At 39.4% G+C, this 15818-nt stretch overlaps 1 protein-coding gene across 3 annotated transcripts in view; it reads left to right on the top strand.

The window, feature by feature from the left end:
- The window catches only part of Kuz (zinc-dependent metalloprotease kuz), a 94789-nt gene that overhangs the window by 62763 nt on the left and 16208 nt on the right, over positions 1–15818 (top strand). The window lies entirely within an intron of this gene.

The raw sequence follows: 15818 nt of genomic DNA, 5'->3' as shown, positions 1-15818 counted from the left end.
ACACCTCGATCGCCTCAAGTTGGTCTGCAGGAGACGCATGAACCTACTTCTCCAAGTCCATACCCCCCGGCTATCTACCACGTTCGTGGACCCTTCATCGTGTCTCGGTAGGTCTCTAACATTATCGCCCTACTTCCCGTTCACACCGGGCTCCAGCATCAGGCTCTTCCTTTTAGTTTTCATGGGAACACACGCCGCCCCTCGTATTTTGTGGGCGGCGGGCGCACTGAGCGACTCACAAAGCGGGCACGATGACAGGGAAGCTCTTGGCACGGTGATCGGAACTTCCGCACTTGTAACACAGGTGGCCTCGGTCTACTGTCAAGCCGCAAGTCGTCCTCACGTGTTCCAGCTCCAAGCATTTGAAACACTGCAGGGGCCTCTTCGGGATGGCTTCCACTCTTTCAGTTGGCTAGTCCAGGGCAACCCTTCCCGCCTGGTTAGTTTCCGCGCTGCCGCTGTCGAGAACCTGATCCAGGCTGATTCAAGGTTACCTCTGGAGGTTCTGGTATCTCCTACTTGAACCTCCAAAGTTCCACATCCCCGCCCCCAGCCAATGTGTCCCGGAGCTCCACCTTGCCGACCGAGATGTCGACCCCAGTCACCCTCAGCTCCGCTGTTCTTGCTGGAGCCGTGACTCTTACCGTGGCCGGGTCGAAAGCTTGGGTCAGCCGTGCGGTAAGCGCGGTCGCCTTATTTCTTTCCTTATCCCCGAGGACTTCCAGAATGATGGCCCCGGCCATCGTCTTCCTAATTCTAACCCGCTGAATGCCGACTTCGGTGTAATATACCTTCGTCTCCTCGCTCAACGTTAGAGTCACCGCAGATGATCACGGTAGGTGAGGGAGAACCGCCCTCCTATTCGCTTACATCGGCACTGCTTTTGGGAGCAGTAGCGAGGTCCACGCCGACTTGGCAGCGCTTGGTCTCGTCATGCCTTTACTTGCCTCCTTTTCTTTTTCCTCTTCTTCCTTTTCCTAGGCTCGACGACCTTCCATTCACCACCCTCCTGTCCTCTCGGGGATATGTATGTACCTATCGTTGAAATATTCAATCTCGATAATCACGATTTATCTTGGTTGTCATCTTCGAATTTCGCAGACAATTTCAAAGTACAAGTAAGATGTAAGCTATTGTCCGTGATCTATTTATCCGTTTAACTATTTATCCGTGAGAATTATTGGAATCATATCGATCGGCAATCGATCGAACTAAATCATCGAGAAAGTTTATTATTCTGGCCAACGTATTCTCTCTCTATCTAGTTACCACCGCCTTGGCAAATACTAACGCTGTTCTTTGCTCTATCATTTTTTTCCATTTCCCAGCAACAGCTATTCCTAAACCACGTCTACAATTCGAAATACGAGTAGGGTAGTAAAGTTTCGAGACTGAAAACTCTATCGAGTATTTGTGAAATACCCTGTAGGACAGAAATATCTCTGCAGCGGATTTTGTTGATGGGCAACTAGCGACGACAACGAAAGTGGTCTATGAAAAGTGACTAGCCGATTAATTTGAAAATAAATGTTTATAGAAAGTAGATATTACAAATGTCAGTACAAAAGTAGATATTATAAATGTTTATAGATAGTAGTAGTTTATAAGAAAGTAGATGTTTATATGTTGATATGTTTGATGTCAACTTGCGACAGCAGAGCATACATATTTGTTTTAACATGCAGCATTTCTTTGATGATATCACCAACCAAATGAATATTTAATTTTAATGTAAATATGTAACGCGAAATGATGGCAAATCCAGTGTCGGTACTCAGTTCGACTCAATTAAAAAGCAATTGTACTATCGATGAATGCGTTATTCAAAGCTCGGTTCTAAATAGTAACATACGACAATAGCTTTGCTGTTTGAACGCATAAAATTGCGAATGAGTACAAATTTTACCGAGTAAGCGAGTACTTTGAATATTCAATGGGGGTCAGAGTAGTATACGCACATCGGAGTGAGACGACCAAGGTAATTAATCCAATCAGTCTTTCTGGTGTCTAATTAAAATTTTCTGCTGAGCACTTTGAATTGCTGCCATCGGGAATTTTCTCAGGACGATCCTCTTATCGATCGAAAATTTTAACGATGACGCGTAACCGATACATTCGAAAAAACCTACAAGGAAAATAAGCACTCATGTTTTGTTTCCACTCATCCGTCTCATTTACTATTTTTTCACCGTCCGTATCCTTCTAGTTTCTCTCTCTCTCTCTCTCTCTCTCCCTCTCTCTCTCTCTCTCTCGCTTTCTCTATTTCTGTATTCTTCTTTATAATATGATCTTGCGCGGATTCTCGTTTTTTCTCTGCATACTTTGTATATAACGAATGCATTACTGGTACACTTAAATTATCATATCACGCGCCGCTTTCTAGCAGCGTATTCCTATTCTTTTTCTTCCAACATGTTTGCCGCAACTGTCTTTGTCGTGTTTCTTCTTTACTTGCAAACCTTTGTCGGCTGAACTTTCCCTTCACCTCCTGGCCTACGCCAGTCTCTTATGACTATGATGCGGTGCCAAGGGAAGAAATGGCAGCGCAAATCTGATTCTATTCGAGCGATGTTCAGGGATGGTAAATAAGAAAGCCCGATTTCGCTGGGGTTACAATTTACGAGTCTGAAACTGAAACGTCATTTGACGTGCAATAACTGCCTGGCCACTCGAGGTGATATTTCATCGGATACCAGGCTACCTTCGCGTGAACACCACGCTTAATACCGGTCGTTGTTTTATATTTTAATACTATATGGAAGGTGAATCGGAATTGTAACGAACGTGGCCCATATTTATCCATAAAGGCATTAGCAATCTGTCAATTACGATAAAATTGTTTATGACCGACTCGTAGACTGCGAGACGCAGTCTGATACGAACGAACCGGTTGACTTTTGGATATATGGCTCTTGTTTCGAGGACACTGGTTTTTTTATGACGTAAAAATTTAACTCGTCATGTCTACTCGTGAAAAAGACTATAATCGATACTCTTAACGCTTTAACGATGCTTTCAAATTTCAAAGTGACGAAGCATCATATCGTTCGATGTTATAAAACCGAAGCACGTGTGAAGCGAAAGAGACAACAGGCGTTGCAAAATTTCCAATTATTTAATTGAAGAATTATGTCCTATTACCTTGACTTTCTTTGGAAAATATAATCAACGCATCTGGCGAAAAAAAGATAATTACTTGGAAAAAGTGCAAAGAAGAAGCATGCAAAAAAACGTGAATGAGGAATTTCATATCGCTCGTTGCGAGATCTTCGTTCCATTAGTTCTACGCTAATTCGAGTTCGTTAAACTCGATATTTTTGCGCTTCGATGCATCATCGTTTATCATACCAGTTGGCAATGCGGAGAACGAAGATAGGTCCGAGTTGAAATTAAAACTCACAGTGACGCGTAAACCCGACCATCTACCGATCTTCTTTACTTTCTCGTATCTCGCACTCCAATTTCTATCTCGTTCTTCCCCGTTCCTTTTCTATCTTCATTTCTTCTGTTTTCTTTTTAATTTTCATTTATATCCAATGGTTTATTTTCTGCTTCATTTATAGCCGCTGCATCGACCATCTTTATCGATTTAAAATCATTCCGTATCTTTTGTTCGTTTTCTTTCGTTTATTTTTCTGCTTTTTCACGTACTTTGTCGATTTCGTCCGCGCTTCTATGCTCATTGTGCCTTTTTTTTTCTTGCTTCGCAGTCTCTGTTGTTGCATTTGATTCTCTCAAAGTTGAACGCGGAAATGTAATAAAGACGCTGCGCTACACTGTCTGAAAGTGTCCATAGAAACCGGACTTTAATTAGAAAAAGGTGATCGTTCGTTCTTTTGCCATTATTCCCATTGTCTCTCTGTGTTCGCCCGACCATCTGTCGCAGATAATTGAAGGCGATATAAAATACTCTCCACCGACATTTTTCGATTCGTCATAGACGATACGATAGAAACGAACCATTTCTGTTGGAAGATGTCGCGATGTATAGTATCCTCTCTGTGCTTTCAGCTTTCATTTTCAATTGCATACGTGTAAGTGACAGAGATAAATGAATGTTCTGCTATCGATACGAATACGTACTATAGTAAATAGCTATTCGAATCTATAGATTCCTATATTTTTATCGTTATCTCTACTGATTTTTCATGAAGTTTCTTGTAGCAAATATTGAATGCAGTATAAATTATAAGAAATAGCCACAAGTTTTTCGTTATTAGTCTAGTCGATGTGTCGAATAAATAATAATTTGTCAAACGTCACCTGTTAACGTTAAATTAGCTTTTATCTATCGTGTAATAAAACGAGTAGCATCGACCGCATGGATCGCAAACAATGTCCGAAAAAACAAAACCTTGCCGCTTTGAAACTCGGGAAATGGGATGCGGCGTTGGCTTTTTCTTCGGGCCGCTTCGCGAAACTTGACTGTCGCAGAGCTTACGGAACTAGAACTAACAGCAAATTCCTTCTTAATGTCTTTTACATAGGCACTGACTACGTTTCGTATATTCAACGCCGCTTGGGATAAATACCAAACTGTTTCTTGTAGTTGACATGGTTTTGTTAATTTAAAAGAACGTATACGGAATGCCATTGGAAAAATTGGACAAAAACGTGGACACAAATTTTGCATGAAAACGAAAAATTTCCAATATCTCTTCGTTCACAATTCGTTAACGTTTTCGAATCCTAGACACACAAGATTCGGAGAAAACCTAAACGGTATTAACGTTCGTTCACCAGGCATCTTCCGGAAATTTTAGCTACTTGCTTAGCTCTCAGGGAACGTCGTCTAGTTTTGCGATTCAGTTGCAAAGAATGCAACTTCTTTGGGTTTAATAAAGCTAACTATATTTATTCTGCGAATAAATTCGCAAGAAAACGATAATGGCAATATTTTTGACATTAATTAGTAATATGTTTCTATAGTGTATATTATTATTTTTATACTTAGTCCTCTCTGTACCGAAACGCGAATCTAAAACGAATCCATCGGGTTGTAAAATCCGATTATACAACGTGACGATGTTGATCGATATGCTACGTGTCAAGGTAATGAACCGTAAGTGATTTGTATTTAGAACTTGGTTTATCAATGGGTATGCGTATTTACGGAGTATATGTGCATACGTATATAGAATTTGAATGCAAACATATTTGTAAACTAATCGGTTGACTAATAAATAAGGAAATACAATATGTAATTATTTTATCTTAAGAGAAAATAAATTGTTTCAATTCGTAGGAGACGGTCATCGAGGATCAATATGAGAAGGTATTAAATATCGCTTCTAATCGGTATTTACCATTAATTCTACGATTTTGATATGAGTACTGTAACTACACACCCGTCAAAGCGTCCGTTTGAACAACCTATTTCTATTGAATTCTTTGTTAGATTTGCACCGGCGATTCAAATTGGTTATTCAATAATATGAAACTATACGAAAAATATTACGCGTAGTTAGAGTTGTTCCTCCAAGCGTTTTTACGTTAGAATATATATGAAATTTATTTACAAGTAATCAGGATAATGTGATTTTGCATGTTTATTCGAAGGAAGCTTTGCATTGGTATTTGGCCAGTGGACTGTCACGTTTCCCATGTTAAAGTTAATACATAATTGCAATTAGATGGACTGGATTGGTTTGAACGTTTGACGGAACGGTTGAAAATTTCGCTTGTATTTACCATTGCCGTGGAAAACGGAAGTAGCACGGGCGGCGAGCTGGAGCGCGGGCGCGATATTTATCGATGAGGAAGTAGAGCGGAAAAACGAAGAAAGACGTAGAAAATTTGTTGTTTGCCGTTCTCTCGCGGTGCTGCCGGTGTTTCGCATCTCTGGATGAAATGTTGCCGCCTCCGCTTCCTCGGCCGTTCCTCGCCCTTTGTCTTCGCTCTTTATCGTATTTCACCGAAGCTATAGCTCGAGGCTCGAAGACTCGAGTTTTATCGTGTCACGAGTATGCAAGAAGCAGTTTCGATTCTACGTTTATTTACGGACGTCGTATCGTATTCTTTGACGCGTCTCGCCAATCAATCGACACGACGCGCGATTCGACGTGACGTACGATGCTCGAAATGGAAATAATGGCTCGACGTTTCACGCCGTTATTAATGACGACTAACGAGATGGAAAATATCAAAAGATGTTTTGTATTCTCAGAATGATATCTATCCCTTTGAAACTGAAATGGTCTTTTTGCAACGGTTGTTTACCGAGTTATATTAGCTAGAAATCTTGGACAATATTTACCCTTTTAGCGGAAAAGAACAAAGAATTTAATTTTTGAACGTGACTGGTTATTCCGCTAGGCTTTTCAATTACTGTCGTAGAAGGAGCCGAACCGTAAAAGTTTTAAGTACTTTTTCTACGAGGTACGCTAAAGCTGCATTCATAAGGCGTAGGAACTCTGAAGTGCAGGAAGGAAGCCGTTGGTACGAGTAGAAGAGGACGAACCGGAAAGGGGAGTGAAAGGCTCTGCGAATTTTCTCACAATCGAAAAACTTTCCTAAAGGTTGAGCTTTAATTAATTTAATTGACAGAAAGACAGTGTATTTATTAGAAAATATCAGACACAGGAAACAGTTTCGACTTGAAACACATGGATAGCCTTGTTAATCTATGATTTATCTGTGACAAAGGACTCAGTAATAAAACAGTTAGTTAGCACGACTTTTGGAAGCGTGCTCGAACAAATTAAGAATTATTTACACGTTACACTGGTTACACCGATCTGAGAGCTAAACATCGATGAATAAATTAAACCGTGTTTCCGGATGTAGAATATCGATCTTCGATATACGGATGTTTGAATGTCACAATGAGTTCAAATCCGGTATGTCGCGATAAAAGGTTCTTCGTTGCATTTCAAGTCGTCGCTTCGATTCGATTAACAAAACTACGGTAATGATCTGGCATTGAAAATGCGGTATTGTAACAGTTTCCGTCAAACAGCGACCGTATCTCCCTAGTAGATACGCTTTAGGAACTCCCTAACGTTCCTGTTACATCTTTCCAGAGACGTTCTTTCGGATTACGGGGCCGAACATATGTATCCGCTAAACTCGATGAAACGTCTTTCGTCGATTTATCGCATTTAACACTTGTTCGACTACTTCAGTTTCAAATTTTTTCCATATTTGTGATTCGACCGCGGATGTCTTTTTTACGTTAAAAACCGATGAGTAAAATATATATGTAAATATACATGTTATCAACGATACACTGGCCTAAATGATACAAGACAGGACTTGCTTCTCAATTGCTTTAATCAAGCAATTGGTCTTTGGGATCAATTACCAGATCGTTTCTATTCTGTTCTGTTCTATTTCTGGAAATACTGTTCTTGTACAATATCCCATCTTTCTCGATATTTGTATCATTCTAAGGAGACGATTACCATTTTTGAAGATCGAAGCAATAATAAGAAAAACGAAATCTTTTTGCAAATGTAAGGTTAAACGATTCGTACAACTTTTCACGCAACTTATTCGAGTTTGGTGTATTGGAAGTAAGAAAACCGCGTAGTGGTATAGATAGAACGATGAAAAAGAAACAGTTATTGATCAATTTCCTCCGATTAATACGTCGGAAGAATGATAAACGAGTTCGCATCATACTTGAAAGAAATAAAACGGCTAAATAGCAATGGAAAACAGCGTTTGTTGAATCGCCAAGTTAAAGCGGACGAGTGGAATAGCAAATATCATTCGTTAGCTAATATATACGTAAATGTAATCGATATATTCGTGTATTCATGCAAGAACCAGTGACCGTACAATGCATACTTTTCCGTTAATATAGAAACGCTAACGGTCGGCTATTGCACATTGCACATTCATCCGGAGTAACTAAATAGAGTGAATCATTTCGCGTAGATTCGATGTGGATTCTATCATACGTGACAAAAACTTTGCCTGTTTTGTTTCAAAAATCGGACGATAAATGATTTGATTTGTACAGAAGAAAAGACGCAAAGCAGTTTTACGTCTACGCTTTTATAATTTTTCATTGTTTTTCATTTAAAATTGATGTTAAGATATTCAGTTTTCTTTGCTTGTTTTTCTTTTTTTTTTTATTTCAAATGCCTTTACACTTTACTCCTTCGATATCCCAAGTATATTACCATCCATAAATCCATTTCTATATGCTTCTGTATTTTCCATATTTTCTCGCGTAGAAGGTAAATGTATCTTCGCTCATATTTTCGCTCTTTCCACTTAACGCACACCAAGCTACTCTAAATGTCATTACATCTCAGAAATTTTCCAAAGTGTTCAACAGCCAGACATCTTTTGCTACGTATGCGTAGCACTAGAGATCGAAGTATCTTCGGGTGATGTTGCAATTAACAGCTAAACGCTCGAAATGGTTGTAACGAAGGCGTAAATCTCGTCAGCAACGTTAGAACGTTTCAGACTCATTGTGTTTACGCAAGCGCGTATAAACATCTCAAACAACTAGGCATCTTTTGGCGTTCTTCCTTATAAAATCCACTCGATAGAGCAGATATTGTCGCGTGTATTTCGAGCAACGTAATGATAGAAAATATACTTTTTTTGGGACACTCTAGTATCTTTCACTGTATTAAACAAAGATCTGCGGATCTAATGTATTAAAAGTGGTAGCAACCTTGGCTGGTAATATTAAGATCGCGTCACCTCTGATTGATGATTTATACGGATTGCGAACGAAGGGAGGAGTGGTCGTTTGTAGCTACCACCGTTAAAGAATGATAAATCTTAAATGCAGCTTGCATCGTTGCTTTTCCATCACATACATTGTAAACGCCACGTCGAATTTTCGCCGATCAAAATCTGACTTGCAAAATAATGAAAGAAGTATAGATGTAAATAATTTAATCAGTCATCAGCAGAGTAATCTTTCTTGTAAACACGATTGCTTAATCGTTAGAAATCAATAGAAAAACACTCGACTCCCGCCATTTAGCAAACAGACAGTATAGACGATGTTAATAGAATTTCTAACACAGTGGTGATTGGCAAAATTCGCGAATGACAACGCGTAATTCGAACGTTGTACAAGAGCACCCACCAGTCGATAAATATTTAGACTCTGCTCGCCGTTTGGAAGCCGTATCGAACGTTGGTTTCGTACTCGGATGTATTTTCATTGATATTTTCATTCGAGTTTATGTAATTAATTTCTCGCAAGTCAATGTCCCTGATACATCATTGCGAACGAGCATAACTGAGATTTATTCCATTTGAGAGGGAATGGGAAAGGGCGGAATTCGAGGGAGATTCGAATTGCAGTGCTGAACGCAATGCGTTTGTTTCTCTTTAATTGTCACTTATATCGCGTTAATATCGCCTTCAAAGCCAGAGGGTCGGCAATGATTGATCGAGAATATCGCGGTTGTGAGCGGATTGACGGAAGAAAGGAGTTGCAGGCCAGACAGTTGATTATAAGGTGGACTGTATGAATTTATTGGATGCGTCACTATTAGAAGACTGTCCGTTCTAGATACGATACAAGATATCGACTGTTATGTCGTGTCCGATGGTCAGACCACGATGCTTGAACTTCGTAAAACGGAAGACGCCCGTTACTCTACGACTTACTGTGTGAATATGACTTTGTCGTGTTCGGCGGTCGAATCATGACCCTTGAACTTCGTGAGACAGAGGACGACTGTACTGGACGAACGACTGTTCGTATGTAACTACCCTGTCGTGTCCGGCGATTGGGCCACGACCGTTGAATTTTGTGAGACGGAAGAAAACTGTACTCTACGACTGACTGGTTGAATCTGATTATCGTGACCGATGGTACCACTTCTCGTGCGTGGTGGCCAGACCATGACTTTTGGTTGTCGTCATTTTTTTCCCACTTTGATTTTCGTCAGATGGAAGACAACAGCTCTTGAGGATTGATTCTTCGTATTTGCCCACACATTTGTGTGTGGAGGCCAGACATTGACCCTTGGTTCTCGTAAGATGGAAAACAGCAGCTATCGATGACTGATTTATCGCATTTGCCCGGCTGTTGATCGTTTAAAAGGGGGTAAAGGATAAAAGTTTGCTTGCTTTATCGAGTAATTTATGACACTGTTGCCAAAGGTGCCAAAGAGATACCAAACTTTTTCGATGTTCTTGTAACGAAGACACGATGCCTTCAAACGTAAAATGTAAAATGTAAGACCAGTTTTACCAAAAAACGTTTCGTCTTCCGCCAAATTGCTGTTTGACCTCATCCGAGAATAACGATGCCTTTGTGTTTACGAAAACAAACATTCGCGTGGGTAATTAACGAGTAATTAACGAGTTGTTAGAAATTACCAGTGACAGTTAATAAGTGGAATAACCCGTGTAAGTTATCACCGGTTTGTACGTTCGAGGCTTCTTGTTGCAGAGCTTGTTCCAACGGCTATTAATTACGCAAAAAAGGTAATTTCCGAGAGTCAGCTGGCCGCAACATTAATTAGCAAACTAATGTTAATCCGGTGCTCCTAAACTAATTTAATTAAAGCCTCCCGCAGCATTCCACGCTTCGCGGCTAACAACATGCCTTCATCTGCATCGAACTTGCGCTATTGTTCGCACTGCTGGTATGCCCTAAATATTTCCTTTACAATCAACATAAGGCGATCTTCGATAAGACGACATATCGTTTCTTTTATACCGTTATGTTTACTCGGATCTTTGTTCTTTTTCTTCTCGTATGTTCCGTTACCGCGATCGAAAGGTTTGTGTCAAAAACGACTTTCGTCGAGTTTTGTCTTTTTTTCAAAGAAAAAAAGGAAGAAGAAACAAGGTAGAAATAAAATGTTTCTCTCGTGCAAAAGGATTATTCCGTTGAACCCAGGCGAACATAGTGTGCGAGTAGCTGCCTAAATAGTTAAATTAGTTGGTGGTAGCCAAGCAGGCAGGATTGGCACGTGCAACTAGGTCAATTGATTCCTCCTCCATCGTTAATATCGTCTCCTAGCTAACTGCTACTGCTTGGTCGAATCGATAACAATAATTTGTCGTCGACGATGCCATTTAAAAAAGATTTCTGGACATCGCGGACAACGTTGTTAGTTCACGTGAAAAGTGCGTTTAACGATATACTTCTTTTGACTAAATGGATACTATTTGTTACACGTACATGTCGGATCGGTTGCAATATTTTATCCCGGACATCTTCCTAATGCGCTTAATACGAGTGTTTTCCACGTGTATGCGTTTATGTACATCGCATGGATTGTTTACAAGCTTCTGGACTTTATTCCAAACCTTCTTATCCGGCAATACACGAGCCAAGTTCTCAACGACGCCAATTTCACGAGCAAAAAAAGAACGTCTTTCATTTTATTTAGCCAAAATCTCCGAACGGTACAAATCATAACGCAGATCAGGAACCACGTCGCACAAGATTGTATAGTTTGATAGAGATAAAGAGAGAGAGTTTGATAGAGATTGTATAGTGTATAGCGTATAGTGAGCAATGTATAGGAAGGAAAGACGTTGAAATCCTTTCTCACGAGGCGGATCGGACATGTACCGAGACAAGCCTATTTTCACCATTCACTCGCAGTGGTATATTCTTCGCTTTCCCCGGGCGAATTTTGGTAAAGAACCAAATTCATTTCGTGTAATGAGAGAAAAGAAAAAGAAAGAGAGAGAAAGATTTATCATCGTATCTTTATACGACGTAACAGCGTATTCTACCATATCGATGCTGTTAAGCGATTTACTAATAGCAATGAAATATCGGAAACTGAACATGTATCGTCTGCGTGGCTGTATCAAATATACAAAGCTGTCAAAATATCTTATTTTAAAGTCATTATTTTAGAATATTTTAGAGAACGATAGAATCATTTACATAAATAATCTTTTCATCGATTTGCGCGTTGTATGACCTTGATCAAATTTTAATTCGATAAGATTATACTTTTATATATTAAATAAATATAAAATATATTAAATGCTATATCTATTGTCTGTAACAAAAAAACTTAATATGTAGAATAATAGGCGATTGTCACGTTGGTAACGTTACCTGTAACGATATTATATCAAGTTTCATTAGCGCAATAAATTTGTATCTTTAAGCGATAAACGTCCACGATAAACTATAAAAAAATATCGTTCGAGATCACACGAATAGGACGTTTACCCCGTTATAATAGATGCAATGTAAAATTGACTGACGGATTACATTACTCTCGTCGTCTCTGCGTTTTCTTCTCTCGATAACTTCCGTACTCGTTTCGTTTTCCCATAATCTTTCTCCCTTTCTCTCAGCCTATCTATCCGTCTTTTGCTCTCCTGCCATTTTCCTTCTTTTTTTATTTCTATGCATATAATGCGCATGCGTGCAGATAAGATTGATCGCGAACGCACCATGTGTCCATCGTACATGTTCATAAACCATAGAACGAGGGATCCATCGCATCGGTTCGTGGCGAGTTACGCCCCTCGCAACCACGATGTTTCCTGTGGATAGAACCAGCTACCGGAAACCGGTTCCTCTCCGGACAGAAGGGAGCACATGCCCGAGTCAATAGATCGATGCCAGACGCAATTTGACCGACTGTTACTACTGCTAGGTACTACATACTGCTACTGTTACTGTGAAAGACGCACGTAGCGGAGATTCATTGAATTTTATTCGGTCCTCGCCGAGTTCGGTAATGGCGAACAAAGACACGCTTCGTTCGCGTCTTCGCTGAAATCCTACGAAAATTTCCACGTGATTATTAACGCGATTCCCATGCCGGAAACGTTTCCCACGAAATCTTTTGAATTATAACCTGAAACAATGAAATTAAAAAATTTCTCTGGTCCCTTAAATATCGTACCGATACGTTCTATATTTTCTCGTAAATCGGAAAACAACTTTTGCATTCTGTACTTGAGGATATTTAATCCAGGATCTAACCGTACTACTAAATGCAATTTCTTTTCGAAAGCGATCCACATAGTCATGCTGCAACGTTTAATGGTGCTTCTCTTGTTTGGGAAACTACATACAGAGATGCGTATTTGAGTAAATGCTATTGGAGAAAACCGATGTCCTTCGAACGACGGGTTCGCATCGTAAACCGTCGAGACTTTTCTTGCCACGGGATATGATTTGCATTCTTGAAGGAGGAAACGACGTTTAGAAACGAAATCTGTACTAAAACATTGGAGCAAACTTATCTGACCAGCTGATCGGGCAAACGTGTTGCTTTTTGTAGTGTTTTACAGAGAAGAATCGATGGAGCTCGATCGGAACGCGGAAACACGATCTCCAACGCCGAATCGACCAAACCATTGTAGCGTTTAAATGACCTGAAAATTTGATAGAACGCGTGTATGTATCTTTGCCGTAGTCGAGTTATCGAAGCTGTGCTTTAGCCCGGAGTTACGAGAAACGGAAATTTCCCCGTTCGGATTACACGATTGCGCTAATTTAAAGGTAACACCACCGTCGTATCGGCCCAATTACGCCCACGATGCACATCGGGTACAATGCCGACCCGTGCGTGGTGACCCACTTACCTCGATTCTTTCATCACCTTGATCGCGTTAATCCAATTTCGCAACTGATATCAACGTAGTTTTATGCTACTTTACGACAGCATCTTCTTACAACTTGGGACAAGGATTCATTGATTTCTTCGAATATATTCGTTCGTCTATACCTGTGGAAATTAGAGAAAAATATCTAGACTTCTCTTTGTAATTTCTGCACAAATGTTAGTACATCGTATAACCAAAGTATGTATGTACGAGGAAAAAAAAGCGAGAAATGTTTCTAAATTCAAAGTGTTCGATATATTCATATCTCTGGTAGAAGTATCTCCTATTTTAGTATATTTTTCCGTAAACACAATTTTACACAACTACGTTCCACGTGTTTTTAACATTATTACGATGTCTTTTTTTACTTTTCCTTTTCCTTTCTTTTTTTGTCATGGTACAAGGGTTCGGAGGAAAAAGCGTTCGTTGGAAAATTGAAAGTCGCGACGACCATTTCACGTTTCTCAATCCCATCGTTCCACGTTTCTCTGCGCTTTCAGCATATTGCTGCCGCCTTTTCTGTCGTAGGCATCCGTTAGGTACGCGTTACCCAACGTACTCTTTCTGTCATTCGGATTAAAAGTTAAACCCACTGTCTGCAGCGAACCGTTACGAGATTTATACGATTTAATGAAATGTTAGCTTCTTTTCGTATTAGTTTCTATAAGATTACGTAAGATCCAAGTTTATACAGAGCGATGGTTGTTTCTTCCATAAAATGTAGTTTTCCGTGAAATTTGTAATAAAGTTGTCGGTTTCTCCGAGATTTTAATGCGAATTTTACGTTAACGCCAGCGAGAGCAAATTATTAAGTTTTCCATTTCGAAACGATGACTGCTTATCGAACTTGGACCGTTCTCTTTTGACTTTATTTCACGCGAACATATACCTTGTGGAACGCGTGCAACTCGAAGATAACGATAATATGTCTAACGTTGCGTTCTTGTGACCGATACTAACTCTCGAAATTCTCGGAATTAATTCTTAGATATTTTCTTTTCCGTGCCTTCTTTTATCTTGTTTCATCGAAAAGCCACATCCTACCTTCCTTTTCTGATCGAATAAACCACGCGAGGATCTTCGTTGACAAGTTAGCCATTGCCAATAACAAAAATCTATCTTTCGTAACAACGTATTTGGAATTTTTCGTGTCGTTTGTTCTTCGAATTCTGGAATTCTACCTTATGTCTATATTTAGTTCGGATTCCGATAAACGGGTATATTAAAACTATTTGCAAATACGTATATAGTTCATTAGGACATTACTCGTCGATGCAAAACTCTCGCTCTTGGTTGCATGTAACGACTACTTGTTTCATATAAACTTTCGCTTTGGTTTGCCTCTATACGCTGAATTAACAAGCATCTTTGCACTTGTTAAGCAACGAAGCGTCACGATTATTGACCGGGTTACAAGACTATATGGACGGAGTTCCTCCGAGTGGCAGAAATATCCGACGCGTAAAACACAAGCGATATTTCTGTTTTTAACAAAATTAATTATGGGTGAAACTTACTTTCTACGAAAAATGGAAGTCTATGACTTGCCGGTTTTATAAACTGAGCGCGATATAAAAATCTATTTTTACACGATAGTAATACTCTTCGAAGTGATACGAAAACCCACTTAAATGATTTTCATATTCACTATAAAAATATTTCAGTACAATACATGTATTGTATATACTAACCATTTCGAAATTTTGCACGTTGATGGATAATATAACGCTCTGGCGTGTAATATCGAATTTATTTTGCAGAATTATTAAATAAGCTGTTAATTACTTCAAGTGGAATATTGTCCTGAGAAATTGCTTTACCTTTTTACTTGAAATCTCGATCATTGATCGATGTTAAATGTTGAATGTTAAATTCATGTCAGATTCAAATTCAAACTGAATTTAATTTCAGCCTACGTCAAAGCGAATCCACTCGTTATTACTTTATTTAATTGAATATAAATGGCGTATTTTCATTCAAGTATCTTGTTTGAAAAGTTATCTTACCGTCATACTTTTTCAACGAATAAAAGGAGGCGATAATTATTTGGAACAGGAAGAGCGACCTCTCCGATTCCAATGATCTTGAAATATGTTGTCTACGTTATCATTCTGAACAATTTATTCGCATGCGTGTAACCGCCGTTGGGCCTAGTTTTCGAAATATTCGCGGATATGGCAGACTACTTATATCCATCAGCTCTTTATCTTTGTAGGATATTTTACGAACTTGAATAAACAGCTTCATTGAAAGCCTCATTCACAACTGCATATGCCAGATTGTAACAAGTGTCTTTG

The sequence above is a fragment of the Bombus fervidus genome, chromosome 9 (assembly GCF_041682495.2).
Source record: "Bombus fervidus isolate BK054 chromosome 9, iyBomFerv1, whole genome shotgun sequence".
Lineage (NCBI taxonomy): Eukaryota > Metazoa > Arthropoda > Insecta > Hymenoptera > Apidae > Bombus > Bombus fervidus.
The sequence above is the reverse complement of the archived record's forward strand: the minus strand, read 5'-3'. Positions and strand labels throughout refer to the sequence as shown.